Source organism: Vombatus ursinus, unplaced genomic scaffold (assembly GCF_900497805.2).
Source record: "Vombatus ursinus unplaced genomic scaffold, bare-nosed wombat genome assembly UNPS02014821.1, whole genome shotgun sequence".
Lineage (NCBI taxonomy): Eukaryota > Metazoa > Chordata > Mammalia > Diprotodontia > Vombatidae > Vombatus > Vombatus ursinus.
In genome coordinates this window covers 32,509,083-32,524,631 of record NW_020954599.1, presented here as the reverse complement: position 1 = coordinate 32,524,631, position 15,549 = coordinate 32,509,083, and the positions used below count along the sequence as shown (strand labels likewise).

At 40.3% G+C, this 15,549-nt stretch overlaps 1 protein-coding gene across 4 annotated transcripts in view; it reads left to right on the top strand.

The window, feature by feature from the left end:
• Positions 1-15,549, top strand: part of STOX2 (storkhead box 2) — a 316,380-nt gene that overhangs the window by 145,553 nt on the left and 155,278 nt on the right. The window lies entirely within an intron of this gene.

The following is a 15,549-nucleotide window of genomic DNA, read 5'->3' as shown; positions in this document are numbered from 1 at the left end:
TTAAAGACTTTTGGGACACCCTGTATTTTAAATGTATAACTGGAAAGAGGTTGGAGTGAGTTCTGCACCTTTCCCGAGGCTAGCTAGGGCCTCAGGAGGGTTGAGTGTAGTTTGTAGTTTTGCATGGTTATGGGTGATGACTGGGCTTCAGTTTATATTTGTGTGGGACAGCTAAGGAATAAACTTTCTATGACAAAGATTCAGAAGTACCTAGGTACAGCCATGATCAATCATGTTAAACTTTGAATATGGGCTTCTCATTGAAGAGAAAGACCAAGCTAGGCTATTCCTTCATTTTGTTTCTTCCCTTTGGGCAAAGATACCACTCAGCTTCAGAAAATCTCAGGTTTCTCCTCTAGGGAGTCAAGGGAATTATGTCTTTAAAAAAATCAAATCAACCAATACAATAAATATTTTCTGGGCCACTCTACCTCCCATGACCTGGCCAAGAAAAATTCAATATTTATAAAAAAAAAGTGAGCTGGCACCATATTTAATATAAAACTTCCATTTGAACAGTTCAGAGGTTTGTTTTTCTCTCTTTTCTATCACTTTTTTTGTTAAAACTTTTGTTGTTGTTGTTGTTATGTTGAGAAATGCCACTCTTTCAAACAGAGTAACAGAATTAAAAAAAACAAAAGCAAAGACATCCTCTAGAAAAATACAAGGTAGCTTTCAACATAATTTTCATGTTCATATATAAATATGTTGTACAAACATTTATATATAAATATGTTGTACAAATGTTTACTAAGATTGCTAATGCAGCAGTGGATATTGTAGAGAATATGTGTATGAAAACATCAAAGGGAAATTGCAGAACATTGCTTCTAATAACATTTTTATATACAACATTGCAGTAATTCTCAAGATTTCCTTTTTTAAAAAAATGTGAAATTTTATAATCATCTGTTTGGGAACTGAGAAAATGGTCTTAGTGTAGAGTGATGTGAGGAACAATTTCTTGATCTAAGATACGTCAAACTTGATTACTTAGATGTAGAGTTCACATGCCTAAAGAATAATAAAGGAATGTTGATGCCCACTTTGTGCCTAGCAAAATGGCAGGATAGACATATAAAAGTGTCATAAAGTTCTTATGTGGTTTTTAAAAAAAATAAAAATGCTTAATAATTGGCTATGGTCATGAATGAATGAATGAATGAATGAAATGTTTATTAAGTATTTACTATTGCAAATAGTCATTGTGGACTGTGCTAAGTGCTGAGGATACAAATAGAAAAGTAAGACTTCCTACTCTCAAGGAGCTCATATTCTATTGCAACAGGTAGAAGTTTTTAGCTACAGATCAGGTGGAAAAGTCCCATGATCCTTACAGCACAGTAGTGAAGCAGATGGCAATGTCTTTTCTTTTATGTTATTTTTACTAATGTTGAATCATTTGACAATGCCAAGAACTTTGGTGTCAAGGACTTTCTTTCTGGGTCTTCAGTAGCTGTGGCTGCGGTACCTACAGGACCAGTTGCCAGGCTGCATCTCCACAAGGAAAGCTATCCAGGGTGATGGACTGGAAGCATTGCTGTAGGTTCTTGGTTTCAGGATCCTGGGCTGTCTCCATCAGGATCTGAGAAGAAATGGTGATCAAAATGGGAATGGTGGTCTGACTTGGCTGGCACATGGGACCTCCTGTCTCTCCCTCGGGTGCCTTGGTGCTTCAGCTGGGCTGGCTTGCCTGCCTTGTACGTGGCAGTTGGTTGGCAATTGGTGGGGATGGCTGGCCCATGTTCTACAGGAGCCACCTCCCTGTGTGATGAGTATGAGGGCTGGGTTGGAAACAGGACCAGTGGGTCTGGGAGGTGCTGACAGACCCAGGGATCCTGTGCCAGTCTGCCTACTGGAGGCATTTGGTCAGCACTTATTGTTGGTGATGAGGACGGTAGAGCCTTATTGGACGTGATTTCTCCCCTCAATGGTGGCTGAGCTAGAAATAGGTTTAGTGGTTTGAGAGGACACTACTATGAGAGACATGATATAACAGAAATTTTATGGCATTTAAAGACAAATAAATGTTTTCACAGCTGATGGGGATTTTAATTTTTCAGACAAATGGCAACTTGATCTCTTGTCTGGGTAGAAGACTTGGTCTTGGCATTCAAACTGGATGGTCTGAGGAGAAGAAACCATATAACTCTAGTATTTTCTTTTTCTCTGGATTAAACTTCCCCCCTTTTACTTGCTGTGTTACTCCTTTCTTCTTTTTTTCCCAAACACATTTTTCTGTTTCCTTTTACTCAAAAGCAGCTAGCATGTTTTCCTTCCCTTTGTTTTATTTTTTCATCTTTATTTTTATTGAGTTTAACAAAAAACAGATAAAATGAGCATTTCTACATATATTGTAGAATAGAAGAGGATTGTACATAAAACTGTTAATCTCCATCATATAGAGGTTGCTTTTCTCTTAAGGCATATAATAAATTAAATATTTTAGCCTTCAAAGTTGTCTTATTTGTCTGTGAGTCTTTCTGGCCTTCCTTGTGTTCTCATCTCATTTTTGAGAGAACTTTATTGCTATATTTCTTCCTACCTCCTGCCCCCATTGAGAAAAAGAGAAGAAAACACTTGTTACAAATATGCATGCTGAAGTGAAAATAAAAGTCCTACATTGACCATGTCCAAAAATGTACATATGTCTCATTCTGTATTTTGTATCCATCACCTCTCCATCAGGAGGTGAGTAGCTTGCTTTCATCATTTTTCCTCTGGAGTTAAAGTTGGTCATTGCATTGATCAGATTTTTTAAAGTCTTTCATATTTGTTTGTCTTTATTTTCCGGGTTTTCATGCAACTCGGACACATTTCATACAAGTCTTCCAAGGTTTCCTTGGAACTGTCCATTTTGTAATTTCTTATGGAGAAATAATATTCCATTACATTCATATGCCGTAATTTGTTGAGCCATTCTCCAGTTGATGGGCCCTCTTTGTTTTCAGTTCTTTGTCACTTCCAAAATAGCTATATTTTGGTATGTATAGATCCATTTTCCCTTTCTTTGATCTCTTCTGAATATAAGGCCTAGTGGTGGTATGACTGCTTCTCCTTCACTCTTCAAGCCCCAGAAGACAGCAGGTGGCAGGTGAACCTAATTGTAGGCAGGTATTAATAAGGACAGTCAACGTTAGTTTATAGCCTGCATCTTGATCAGGTCCAAAATGTCCAGATGTGTCATGGCTTCCTCACTACTGTTGTCCATGCACTCCCTCCCCCAACTTTCCTTGGACCTCTTCCTTCTAGGCTTGGGTCAAGGGCTAGGTAGAGGATATGGGTAAGCAGAAGGCTTCTTCAGGATTGTACTTCCCACCCCATCCCCCAAAGGCAGTGGTGAATGAAAACTTGGGTAATCACCTCCTAATTCCATCGACTTTCCTCTTGTAATTGTTTCCTATTTATCCTGTACATAGCTTATTTTGTACATTTTTGTTTGCTTGTTGTCTCCCCCATTAGACTGTAAGTTTCCTGAGGGCAAGAACTATCCCTAGCACCTACTTAGCTTAGGGTGCTTATTAAAAGTTTATTGATTGATTGATGAATGTTGGTTACTCTGGATTTTATACAGGTTGTCCCAAAGGTCCAAGGGCAGTTTTGAGCTATTAAAGCTTTAATTAAAGGCATTTAAGTTTTAACAGCTTAGAACTTTACTAAAACTTTTGGGATAGCCTGTATTCTTAGAGTCAAAAGTACTTGTTTTAATTCATAGTTGCTTCTTGTGCCTATTTTTTAAAAAATAGTGAATAAAGTTATAGGAAAGGTATCTTTCTCATTTAAAAAGTCGTATCTTTTTTTAGAATACCATCAACAGGTCTTTAGGACTTCACTATTTTAGCCATTCTTTCTTTGAGGGTCTTGGTTTTGGCCTCAGTTTCCCCATTTGTAAAATGGGGTAACAGAACCTGTAGGATTTATCTCACAGAATTCGTTGTGAGGCTGCAACGAGATCTTTACAGAAGTGCTTTATAAAACTCGGAGCAGCATATGAGTCAGTTGCTGAGTTTTTGTGGTAAGGAGGATGTAGAAGGACTTCTGGGTGGGAAGAATAGAAAAAAAGCTTAAAATGATTGCTGTGAATTTTCTTCATCTCATTAGCTTCATAAGTGCCCTAATTCTTCTTCTTCTTCCCTCTATTGAAATTCATTGGTCTCACTTTCAAAGTGAGTTGTTTGGGAACAACTCAGAGTGTTGGGAAGGTGGGAGAGCTAAGTCCTTATTGCTGACTGTATCAAGTAGTACTGTCTAATGTGGTACAATTCGTTTATCTTTTCTAATTTCAGGACAGTAAAACATGAAAGTATATGGCAGAATGGACAGAGAGATGGTCTCAGAGTCAGGAAGACCTGGGTTCCAGTCCTTCCTCTGATTCATACAGACTGTGTGATCCTGGTCAAGTTAACTCAGTCTCTCAGTGGCATCTGGGGCTATGCATTGCTGAGAAAGTGTTGATCTATCTTGGTGTAGGGCAAATCCTTCACTGGGATTCTCTCTCTACCCATGAAATTCTAGCTGGTCAAAAAATAAAAAATAAAAAAATATAAATATGTACAAGCAGGAAGAATGTAGTGTATATAGCATGGGAGTAATAATGTGCTGAGAATATTAGAGGCCATAAAGAAAAGTGTAGGGGCACCCAGGTCTTGGAGTATCTACTCATAAACTATACAGTTCTGAGAGAGTTAAACTGTTATTCCTTCTTTAAATAAAATAGAGTCTGGAATTTAAATATCTGGAGTCTTAAAAAAAAGTTTATGTAATCTGATAAATCAGGAAACTATTTGAGTATTTACTTCTTTTTTGATATATGATTTTAATTGTTAATGTATATCATTTCCTTAAATTACAGGAAACCACATGTTAGAGGGAGAAAAAAGATCCATCCTTTAAAATCCATCTGTGTCATGCTGTGGTTTTTTGTTGGCTTGGGAAGCCACTCTGAGGTGACCTGCAAAACAGAACCAAGAAAAGAAAACTTTGGAGATTGATTACTCTGAGGTTAACCCCTTAAGTGTTATGGACTCCTTATAGAAACGCGATGGGGGAAGGTCTCATTAAATTATCAAAATTAAGTTCATTTACATTTTGAATGGACACACAAGTGCACACATGTACTCCTAATGTAACTTGTGGATTTTTGGGGCAAGAATGGTGATTTCCATGAGCTCTGTTCAGGTGTTTTGTACCTTTTAAAATGAATGAATGGGTGAATGAATGAATGAAATTCATGCAATAACAACAAAGGATGTAATCGAATTTTCTCCAAATCTAACTACTTGCCCAAAATCTCCATGTGATGGGTAACATGTACCCTATGTACAGATATATAGCTTGAGGTATTTAGTTACAATAGCTCTTTCTTACCAGTCATGGATGGGATAGGGATAAGGACTGGGCCTGTGATTTTATCACTATAAGGAAGGAAGAAAACAAGAATTTACTAACTCCTTCTACATGCTTTACAGATATCTTGTTTGATCCTCACAACATCCTTGGGATATAGGTGCTATTATTATACTCATTTTACAGATGGGGAAACTGAGGGAAAAAGAGTTTGAGTGATTTGCCCAGGTTCACACAGCTAGTGTCTGAGGCTGAATTTGAACTCAGGCTGTCCTGACCCTTGATCTAGTGTTTTATCAACTGAGCCACCTAGTTGCCTCCCAGAGTGGGGAAACACCCTCTACCAATACAGGCAGGCACCTTTTCTGCAGCTTATATGGTTATCTAGTTAAACAGCTTGGCCAAGGTCACCCAGCCCATATATATCAGAGATGAGATTTGAAACCAGGCCAGGCTATTTATCAATGTAATGGATAGTAGGTTAAAATAAACCAGGTCCTTTGTTTGGCTTGAAGCTATCCGTACATAAGTATCTATTTATCTCTACTTTATGCACAGTGGACTGGTACTAAGTGCTAAGGAGATTGCAAAAAGAAGTATGCTATGATCAGTTTCTACCCTCCCGAAACCTAAATAGCATGTAAGTAGAGGCTTCCTTCAACTCTGATTCTGAAATGCTGCAATGAGTGACATGGTGATATGGATAAAAATTATGCTCAGAGTTCAGAGAAAATGTAAATAAGACAAAGTTTCGTGGTGGAGGAAGGACATAGCTTGGTATTCAAGGTTGGGCAGAATTTGGATGGGTAGCCAAGAGTGGGGAGAGTATTCCAAGTAGAGGGCAGGAGGGGATAGATAATAGGAGCACAGAATTGGAGTCCACAATGAGCGCAGTGTGTTTGGAGGGCATAGAGGTAGCCATCTTGATTGGAGTGCAGGTTGTGTGTTGAGGTTTTGTGTTGGTTTTGTGTTAAGGAATGATGGAAAATAAGATTTGATAGAGTGCAGCCAGATTGTGGAGGAATTTTGACTTTATCTTATAGGCAGTAAAGAGCCTTGTATTGACTGTGGGAAGCACTCTCATACTTAGTTCAATTAAATTGAACTGTTATTTATTATATATACGTTACGTATGGAGGGAAATAATTTTTTAAAGAATGGATAAGAAATATTCCTTGCCCTTATGGAGTTTACCTAGTTTAACATTTGAATGAGAAGGATATCCCCCATGTGGTATGCAAGGACTGGTGATAGGGAAGGGTGGAAGAGATGTCCTATCCTTTCCTATGGTCCTGTTTTCTATTCTCTCATCCATTCCTAGGTTAGTGGGAAAGTAGAGGCTTCTGTGGCAGATTCATTAGAGGTAAACCTGGGGTTGGAGCTCAGGATTAAATTGACTATTTGGGCAAAAATTGCTTATTTCTTTGTTTCTTGTCTCCTGGATTATCATAGACACGGGCATTGACTGAGAGGAAATGAGGTGAGGAAAGATGGAGCATTGGAGAAGAAGGATTAAAGTACCACACTAGGATACACATTGGGGTCATTGTAAGACAAGCAAGCGTCTTCCCCAAAAGATATCCCTGCCTTCCCCATTTGAGGTCTTGGTAGGAAAATAACTAGGACCTGTATTTCCCAGCATGCTCTGTGTCTAATCAGAGCACTGTGGAAGCTTCCTAACAACTACCTCAGATGGGAACTGGGAAAAATCCTGGCAACATTAGAACTTAAGCTTCCCCAGATAACTTTAATTCTATATTATCCCTTGATTATCACCCTTTTTTTCTTCTTAATAAAAAAAAAGGATATATATTTTGTAAGGAATCCTCCTTTCATACCCCTTTGCCACCTCATCCACTTGTACCTCAATTAGAAGCCTGGTCTATGGAATATTTCCACTTCAGAGAGTTATATGTCTTAGGACAGGGTGTGGGTAAGACTTCTTTACCTAACAAGGAATTTAGGAAATTGCCCTCTGGGTTGTGATGCTACAACAGAAGTGACTAGGCAAACACAGAGCCATGTGTTGAGATGAATTCCCTGAATACCCTCGAGTAAGGAGAAAGAAGCCAAACTTTGGCCAGTCTGCATAGTTACACAGCGAAGGTGAGGCCTTCTCTTCTTTTGTACTCAGGACACCTACAGAAGGAGGAATTATTTTTTTTCTTTATAGTCATGTGTAAATAATTTAACCAGACTAGATCCTTCAAAAGAATTCTCCATCTGCAGCTTGACATATGGGATTTGACCAGCTGCTGATTAAGTCTTGATTTAGGATTAAAGAGTAAAATTAAGAGCAAAAACTTCCACATGGGATTTGTTTTTTAAAACATGTAGGAATTCACTGACAGTAAAGTTAAAAAAAATCAACTTCAATCAAAATTTTCATTTGGTTAAATGGTGAGTTTTTTATCAATGCAAAAAACAATTTTTTGGGGGCTAGGCAATAAGGTTAAGTGAATTGCCCAGAGTTGCTAGTAAGTGTCACGTGTCTGAGGTCATATTTGAACTCAGGTCCTCCTGAATTCAGAGCTGGTGCTTGATCCACTGTGCCACCTAGCTGACCCCAAAAAACAATTCTTTAATATTTCGATAGATCGTGATTTCCTCAGTATAAGTTATTCTTTTGTTTTGTTTTTTGGTAAGGCAATGGGGTTAAGTGACTTGCCCAGAGTCACACAGCTAAGAAATGTTGTGTGTCTGAGGCCAGCTTTGAACTCAGGTCCTCCTGACTCCAAGACTGGTGCTCTATCCACTGTGCCACCCAGCTGCCCTAGTGTGAGTAATTCTTCCAGCCCTTCCATGCTGATGTCTATAAGAGTTGACCCGTGGGGCCACCTCTGGTTATAACCTTTCTGAATTTAGTTAGGCTGGTCCTGGGAAGACACACCCAGTTCATCACTGGGCCCTTACTCAAAGACTGTCTGGCTTGGTTAGACCTTCTCCTCTGTGGGCATTGCTCTTGAGAATTTAAGGATGCTTCTATCTTATGATATGGAATCCAGGTAGACCTTAGTATTGTTGAAATTTTTTTTTTCATTTTTTATTATCTGTTAAAATGTATCTTGGATCTTTTTTTTAATGATACTACAATGTTGTAAATTGTTACCTTTATTCCCATTTAATTGGTCTCCCTGCATCCATCTCTCTCCTCTCTAATCTGTTCTCTGTTGATTATTTCCAATTTATCTTGTATATAGCTTGTTTGTACATTATTGTTTGCATGTTGTCTCCTCCATTAGATTATAATCTCCTTGAGGGCAGGGCCTGTCTTTTCTTTTTCTTTGTATTCCCAGCACTTAGCACAGTGCCTGGCACATAGTAGCTAATAAATATTTATTGACTGACTGCACAGTGCCAAATGGATTATCCTAAAGAGATTTTTGTCTGACCATATTACTCTCCTCTTAAAGAAACTTCACTGACTCCCGGTTATTGCCTCTAGAATAAAATTTTAATTGCTCTGTTTGGCCTTTAAAGCCCTGAACAAAATGGCTTCAACTTCTGTTTCCAGGTTGACTAAAGAGTATAGAGTCTCCATTTCACCAGATTAGCCTACATACTCACCATGTATGACATTTTTTTTTCATTGAATGGGCTGTCCTCCATCCCTGAAATGTTCTCCCTCCTCAGCATCTTGGAACCAACAGTTCCCTTTAATGCTCAGCTCCCATGAGCCTCTTACGAGGGGCCATTCCTGATTCTCCTTCTCCCCCATTATTTGTTCTTCCTCCCAAATTACTTTGCATTTGCTCTGCATTCGTTTGTATTTACTTCTCTGTGTATGCCGTTGCATCTCGTCCCTCAGTAGAATATAAACTCCTTGAGGACAGGGGCCATTCTATTTCTGTTTTTGTATTCTTGGTGCCTATTAAATATTTGTTAAACTGAATCCTCTCCACTGCTGCAGGTTTGAGTCTGAATCTATCGTCCGCATTCAAAGATGTTTATAGTGTTGAGGACTGTTCTCCGTGTATGCAGGTGTGGCTACAGACTAGTGGACAAACAGGCCTTTTCCACAATGTGTACCCAGGAAGTCTTTCCGTACGCTGATGCTGGAGCTGATGTTAGAGCCTACTGTTATTTGAGACATCGCATTGTCCCTTAGAATCATATTTATCTTGCTCTCTTTCATTCACACAAAGAGACGCCCTATCTACTTATTTACTTACGTAAGTAAATATATTTACTTCGTATTGGCCAGAGTCATCTGTCTGTCCTGGTTTCCCAGCATTCCATGGCTATTTTGATGCTGTGTTTCCTTGAGCTCCCAAAGGGTGTGGACCTTTCGTCTGGCTGTATGGATGGTCCTCTTCTTGTATTTCACCACGTAGCTGCTATTGGGATTTGTTCCTATTTATTCCCCACCATAACTAGCTTAGTACCTGTGTGACCTTGGACAGATTCTGAACCCTCATTTTCCTCACCAGGAAAATTGGGGTGGAGGGGATTTAGGCCAGATGGCCTATGAGGTACTTTGAAGTTCTAAATCTATGATCCTACTTCATGGAGGTAGCTAGGTGTCACAGTGGATAGATTGCTGGACCTGGAGCCAAGAAAACCTGAGTTCTAATCTAGCCTCAAACATTTATTAGTTGTATGACCCTGGGCAAGTCACTATGCCTCAGTTTCCTTATCTGTAAAATGGGGATAATAACAGCACCCACCTCCCTGGTTTGCTGTGAGGATCAAATGAAATAATGTCTGTAAAGCCATTTGCAAACCTGAAAGTGTCACATGCTACCTATTATTATTACAATTGTCTGGAAGAACCAGGTAGCATTGATTTTTTGGGACTACAGTAAAGTTCAGCTTCTTAGATTCACCTCCACCATCATCATGCTCCTAGGAAAGGCTCATGACCAGGAAACTCATCATTCCCTGATCAGTTTTGGTACTCAGATCTCATTAGTAGGTAGCCTCATCCCTTCTGATAGGAGAGCTAGAGAGTGGAGCAAAAAACTCCTCCCAGAGTCTCCATTTAAAGAGGGTTAACAGCTGGGTCATTTCCCACCATCTCTGCCATCTCTTTGGATTGGCCTCCACCATCATCATGCATCCCCATGGTGGGGCACCTTCTTTCTCTCCCCTTCCCTCCAGTCATTGCAGCTTCCTTTCTTGTGTCTTCTCTCATTCTATTACAAACTTCTTCACATCAGGAACTGTCTTTCTTTTCCCTATTTGCATTACCCATGCTTAGCATATTCTAGATGCTTAATAGATGTTTACTGAATTGAATTTTATTCAATTACTTGGTAACCCTGGTGAAGACACTCAAGAACATGCATGTGTACACCATCTGTAACTTGCTTTGAGAACTGGATGGATCTGTGATCTTATTAGTGTGGGTTCTTTCCCCAACAGTACAGTTTTCCATTCACCCCTGCCTTCTCATCCTGGGGTCTCTTGTCCCTGTCCTCCTAAATATCTTCCACAGAAGGGCCATCTTCCAGGACTAGGGGTCCTTAACCTTATTGTTGTGAACCCCTTTGGCATTCTGGTGAAGCCTGTGGACAACTCAGAATAATGATTTCAAACCCATAAAGTAAATTAGGTTGTCATTGTTGTTGTTTTTTTGTTTGGCCTTCATTTTTTGAAGAGGTAGGATGACATTGTAGAGTGATGTCTTGACTTGCTCATGAATTGGATTTAAGTGAGGCAGAATTGCACAAAGTTGTCAGCTTCACTCTCTCTTCCAGAGTTATTGAAGTTCAGTGACAAGACAAAATAAAATGGGTAATATTACTCCAGAAACAATTTATGATGAAATATAATTATCAGACTATTTTTTTAAAAGTTCATTGACCAAGGGTGGGTAGGTGGCACAGGGGATAGAGCACTAGACCTTGAGTGAGGAAGACCTGAGTTCAAATTTGACCTTCCCCGATTGCCTCCAAAAAAAAAAAGTTCATTGACCCTAAGATAAGAACCCTGCTTTAGGACTCTGGACATGAATGGATACTAGTGTTTGTTTATTACTTATTCCTTGCTTTTGCTATAGGACACACCTCCTTTTATGTCATAATAGAGTAAAGTCTTTCACCATGGAAAATAAGGCTTGGATAGCTTAGATTTGGTCTGGAGATTAATGCCAAGTAATCTGGTACCATCCTACTCTTCTCCCAACCGACATAATAGCCTCCTTATTTTACTTTTCTGTGTTGAACCAAGACATAGCCATTTATCATGCTCATATCTCAGTAGCAGAATTCAGTGGCAGCTGTTGGCTCTTGATTGCAAATGGTGAGAAAATGTTCTGGACAAATGTTAGAATTGCAAAGCGTTGGAACTGGAAAGGACTTTACACACCATCTAATCCAACCACTACATTTTATAGTTGAAGAAATAGTTCCTAGGGGCAATGGAAAGAATGATGGATTTGGAGCCAGAGGACCTGAGTTTGACTCCTGTTTGTGACTCTTAACCTGTCTGGGCCTTAGTATTCTCACTTGCAAAATAAAGGAGTTAAGATTTGGTGATCTCTAAGGGCTCTTCCAGCTCTCGATCTGTGAGCCAATGAGATGAAGTCATAACAGTAGTTTCTCTTTATAAGGTACTGTAATGGTTATGACACATTTTTCTTACAATAGCCCTGTGAGATAGATAATACAAGTATTATCCTTATTCTTTGAATGGGGAATCTTGAAGCTCATCAAGGAACAGAGACTTGCTTATAGTGACATAGCTAATAAGAAGCAGAGCTGAGATTTGAACTCGGAACCTCATGACTCCAAGTCCAACACTTTCTATGATACCATGTTTCTAGTCTTGTTTCAGTAAAGTTGTGAAGAAAAATAGGGGGTTGTATACTACCAGCAGGCATGTTCTTAAGATTTGGAGTATACCCATGTAGATGTGCCCATGTCTGCCCAATCACCTGGTTAGGTGATTGAAGCTCATGTACCAATCAATCAATATTTGCCAACTTCTGGGCCTTGGTTATCCACCATATGTGGAGACAGTATAATATCATTGATTAACCGTGATACTAGTCATGAAGACCTGGTTTCAGATCCTGCCTGAGGTACTTCTTAGCCATGTGACCCTGGGCAAACAACTTAAGTTTATCCATGCCTCAGTTTTTTCTTCTACAAAAGGAGGAGGCTGAACTTCAAGGCAACTGCAAGGTTCCTTTCAGCTCTAAATCTGTGATCCTATAAGAAAAACTGTAAATACAAAAGATTTTGGAGGCTAGAAGTACGACTAGCCATATATTTTTTTTCAAATTTCATTTTTTTTAAATTTATTAAGCATTTATTTTCTTTTCCTTCTATCCTCATCCGCCAAAGGGCAGGACTGGAAAATACCTTGTAACAAATATACATAGTCAAATAAAACAGATTTTTACGTTGGCCATATTAAAAATGTCTGATTCTGCATCCTATATCCATCACCTTTTTGTTAGGAGGTGGGTGCAGTCTTGGTCCTCTATAATAATTGTTGGTCATAGCATTGATCAGAGATCTTAAGTCATTCAAAGTTATTTGACTTTATGATGTTGTTATTGTATAAATTGTTGTCCTGGTTCAGGTCACTTTCCTCTGTATCAGTTCACACAAGTCTTCCAAGGTTTCTCTGAAACCATCCCTTTCACAACATTCCATTATATTTGTGTACCGTAATGAGTTCAACCATCTCCCATTTGATGGGAACCTTAGTTTCCAGGTCTTTGCCTCTACAAAAAAAGCTGCTAGAAATATTTCCGTACGTATGGGTCTTTGTGATCTCTTTGGGGTATAGTCTAGTAGAGGTATTTCAGGGTCAAAGATGATTCACAGTTTATCTTTTTGGCTATACACTACTCATACTTTTGTCACATAGTTAGTGCATTTGGTCTTTTGCAGTTTTCTGTTTTCAGGAATCATCCACATCAAGGACTTTGGGGGAATCTCCTTTTCCTAACTTGTTTCACAATGTCAGAGAAAGCTAGCTTTTTGAATTATGTTTAATAATAGTATGTCACTAGCCTAAATATTATTTTCTTACAGGGGCTAGCCAAGTATTTTATCATTATATTTTTATTGGTTACTCTTCCAGACCTCCCTGCTCAGAGGCTAATGAGGTTGTTCCTATTTAACAAGGGGGACAGGTGAGTGACAGAATAGGAGTGCCTTGTCCCTAGCTTCTACAACATGTCTGGGGCTGAAAATCATCTCCTAACTTACAGTATGCTTTTAGGCTTACCGAAATGAGCCTGTCTCCGAGGCATTTCAGCCTTGAAATAGCTAGGAATTGTGTTAGAGTGTTCTGAATCTTAGCCTTCTTGATTGTCAACTACTTAGAATCAGTCCACCGCCCTCTATCAGGTTAAGAAGGATAGCTCACAGGAAGACCCTGTCTCTGAAAGCATATACATATACATATATGATATATATATAATATATATATATTATATATATACATACACACACACACACATATATACACACACACATACACACGTATATACATACACACAGATACGTATCAGAATTACTAGATAAGTGAAATGAAGTGGGGGGGAGGGAGAGGAGGGAAGAATATATTGATACTGAAAATCAAATTGTAAATATTCGCTTTTAGCGATATTAAAGAATTTTTGAATCTTAGCTAGGAAGGCTTGCTGTGTGTTTGTGTGTGGGGGTGGGGAAGGCGTAAAAGGCGGAGAATCAGCAACAGCAATACTCTTAGTATTTAGCTGGCAATCTGGCCATGCGCCTTTAATTTTGCATTAACTCTGCTGCTTGGGCTCCATCCAAGCTGAAGGCATCAGCTTGCCTTTCTTTCCTCCCCTCGCTCACCATGTGCATTGTTGTCCTTCAGTGATTGGCTGTTAGACTAGAAACAGCTGCACACAAGCCTTGATTTGTAAAGGGGTGGCCGACCTTAATGCAGTTTAGCTAGTTGGTAGTGGCTTACAAGGAGAGAGGCAAGACAGACAAGAGGGGACTAGCACAAGAGACCATTTCCATCCACCTCGTTTTCTAGACCGGTTGGACGTTTTGACTTGGAATTTTCAGCTGTCAGATGAGCACACCCTCTTAGAATCTGCTGCAGGTGGGGAAGGTGAACTGCAGATTTCCTTTCTAGGCGGAAGATCTTTTTTCTCCTCCTTCCTCCCGCCCACAGTCTTTTTGAAGGGGGTTGGACTATCCTAAAAATATGTAAATTTACAAGAGCTGACTACAGGCTGGGGCACCAGCCAAGGGTTGTTTTTTTTTTTTTGTCTTGCGAAGCCCAGGGGTGTTTTACATTAAAATGTGAAGCTTGACAGGATCAGTGCTCTAACTTTAGACAGCTTCTTGATTAGCATGAGACTGGGTGGCTGCCGGGTTTCCTGCCCTTGGGTAGCCATTCACCGCTTTCAGGACTCTTCTGCAGAGGAGCTATAGCTACTGAGGAGGGGCATTGACTTTGGAGGCATTGAAAGCAGCCAGGAGCCTGGGATCGGTTGGCAGGCATGGCTCTTGGAACCGCAGGAGCTTGTAGGTAGGAGAAAAATGCACAAGTATGTGAGAAACCTGTGCGTGCCCGCGGCGCACACGCAGAGGCAGCTCCAGCGCCAGCGCACTGGAATGATGCAGGAGGAGCTCGGGCTCTGGTGACGACCTTCTCTCTCTGTTTGTGGGTGGATTCCTTCCACAGGAGCAGAACTGCCGCAGCTGCTGCTTGCGGACCCTGCCTAGAGCCTGTGTGTGCATGTGTGTGTGTGTAAGGGAGCCGCACGCGCGCGCGCACACGCACACACACACACACACACACACACATACACATTTTCTTCAGTGAGCGACAGGGACTGCTGGAAGGAAGCACCCCCACGACTGACTGCGGTGGAGACCGGATCCAGCCTGCTTCATTGATTGCGGCTCTAGCTTCCCATAGGTGAAAGGAAAAACAGCTTGGAGACTTGTCATCGGAAAAGCCTTCTCCTAATCCTTCTTGCAGGAGGAAAGCCCATCCGAGCGCAGCTTCCTGGGCGCCCTGTCTCAGGTCAAAACCAAAGGCCTTTTTTTTCCTTTTCTTCTTCTCCCACCCCCCCTCCCCAATTTGTTTGGGTCTTTTGTGCCCCCAGCTCACAGTTGGCTAAGCACTTCTTTGCTGAATTGAGCTATTGTCTGAGATCCCATCGCTTTTCACGCTGCAGATCTCTGTTCCTCCAACCCCCCAACCTCTCCTCCACACCCCCTAACCCCCTCCCCTCCTCCTTTTGGCTGGGAAAGCCTT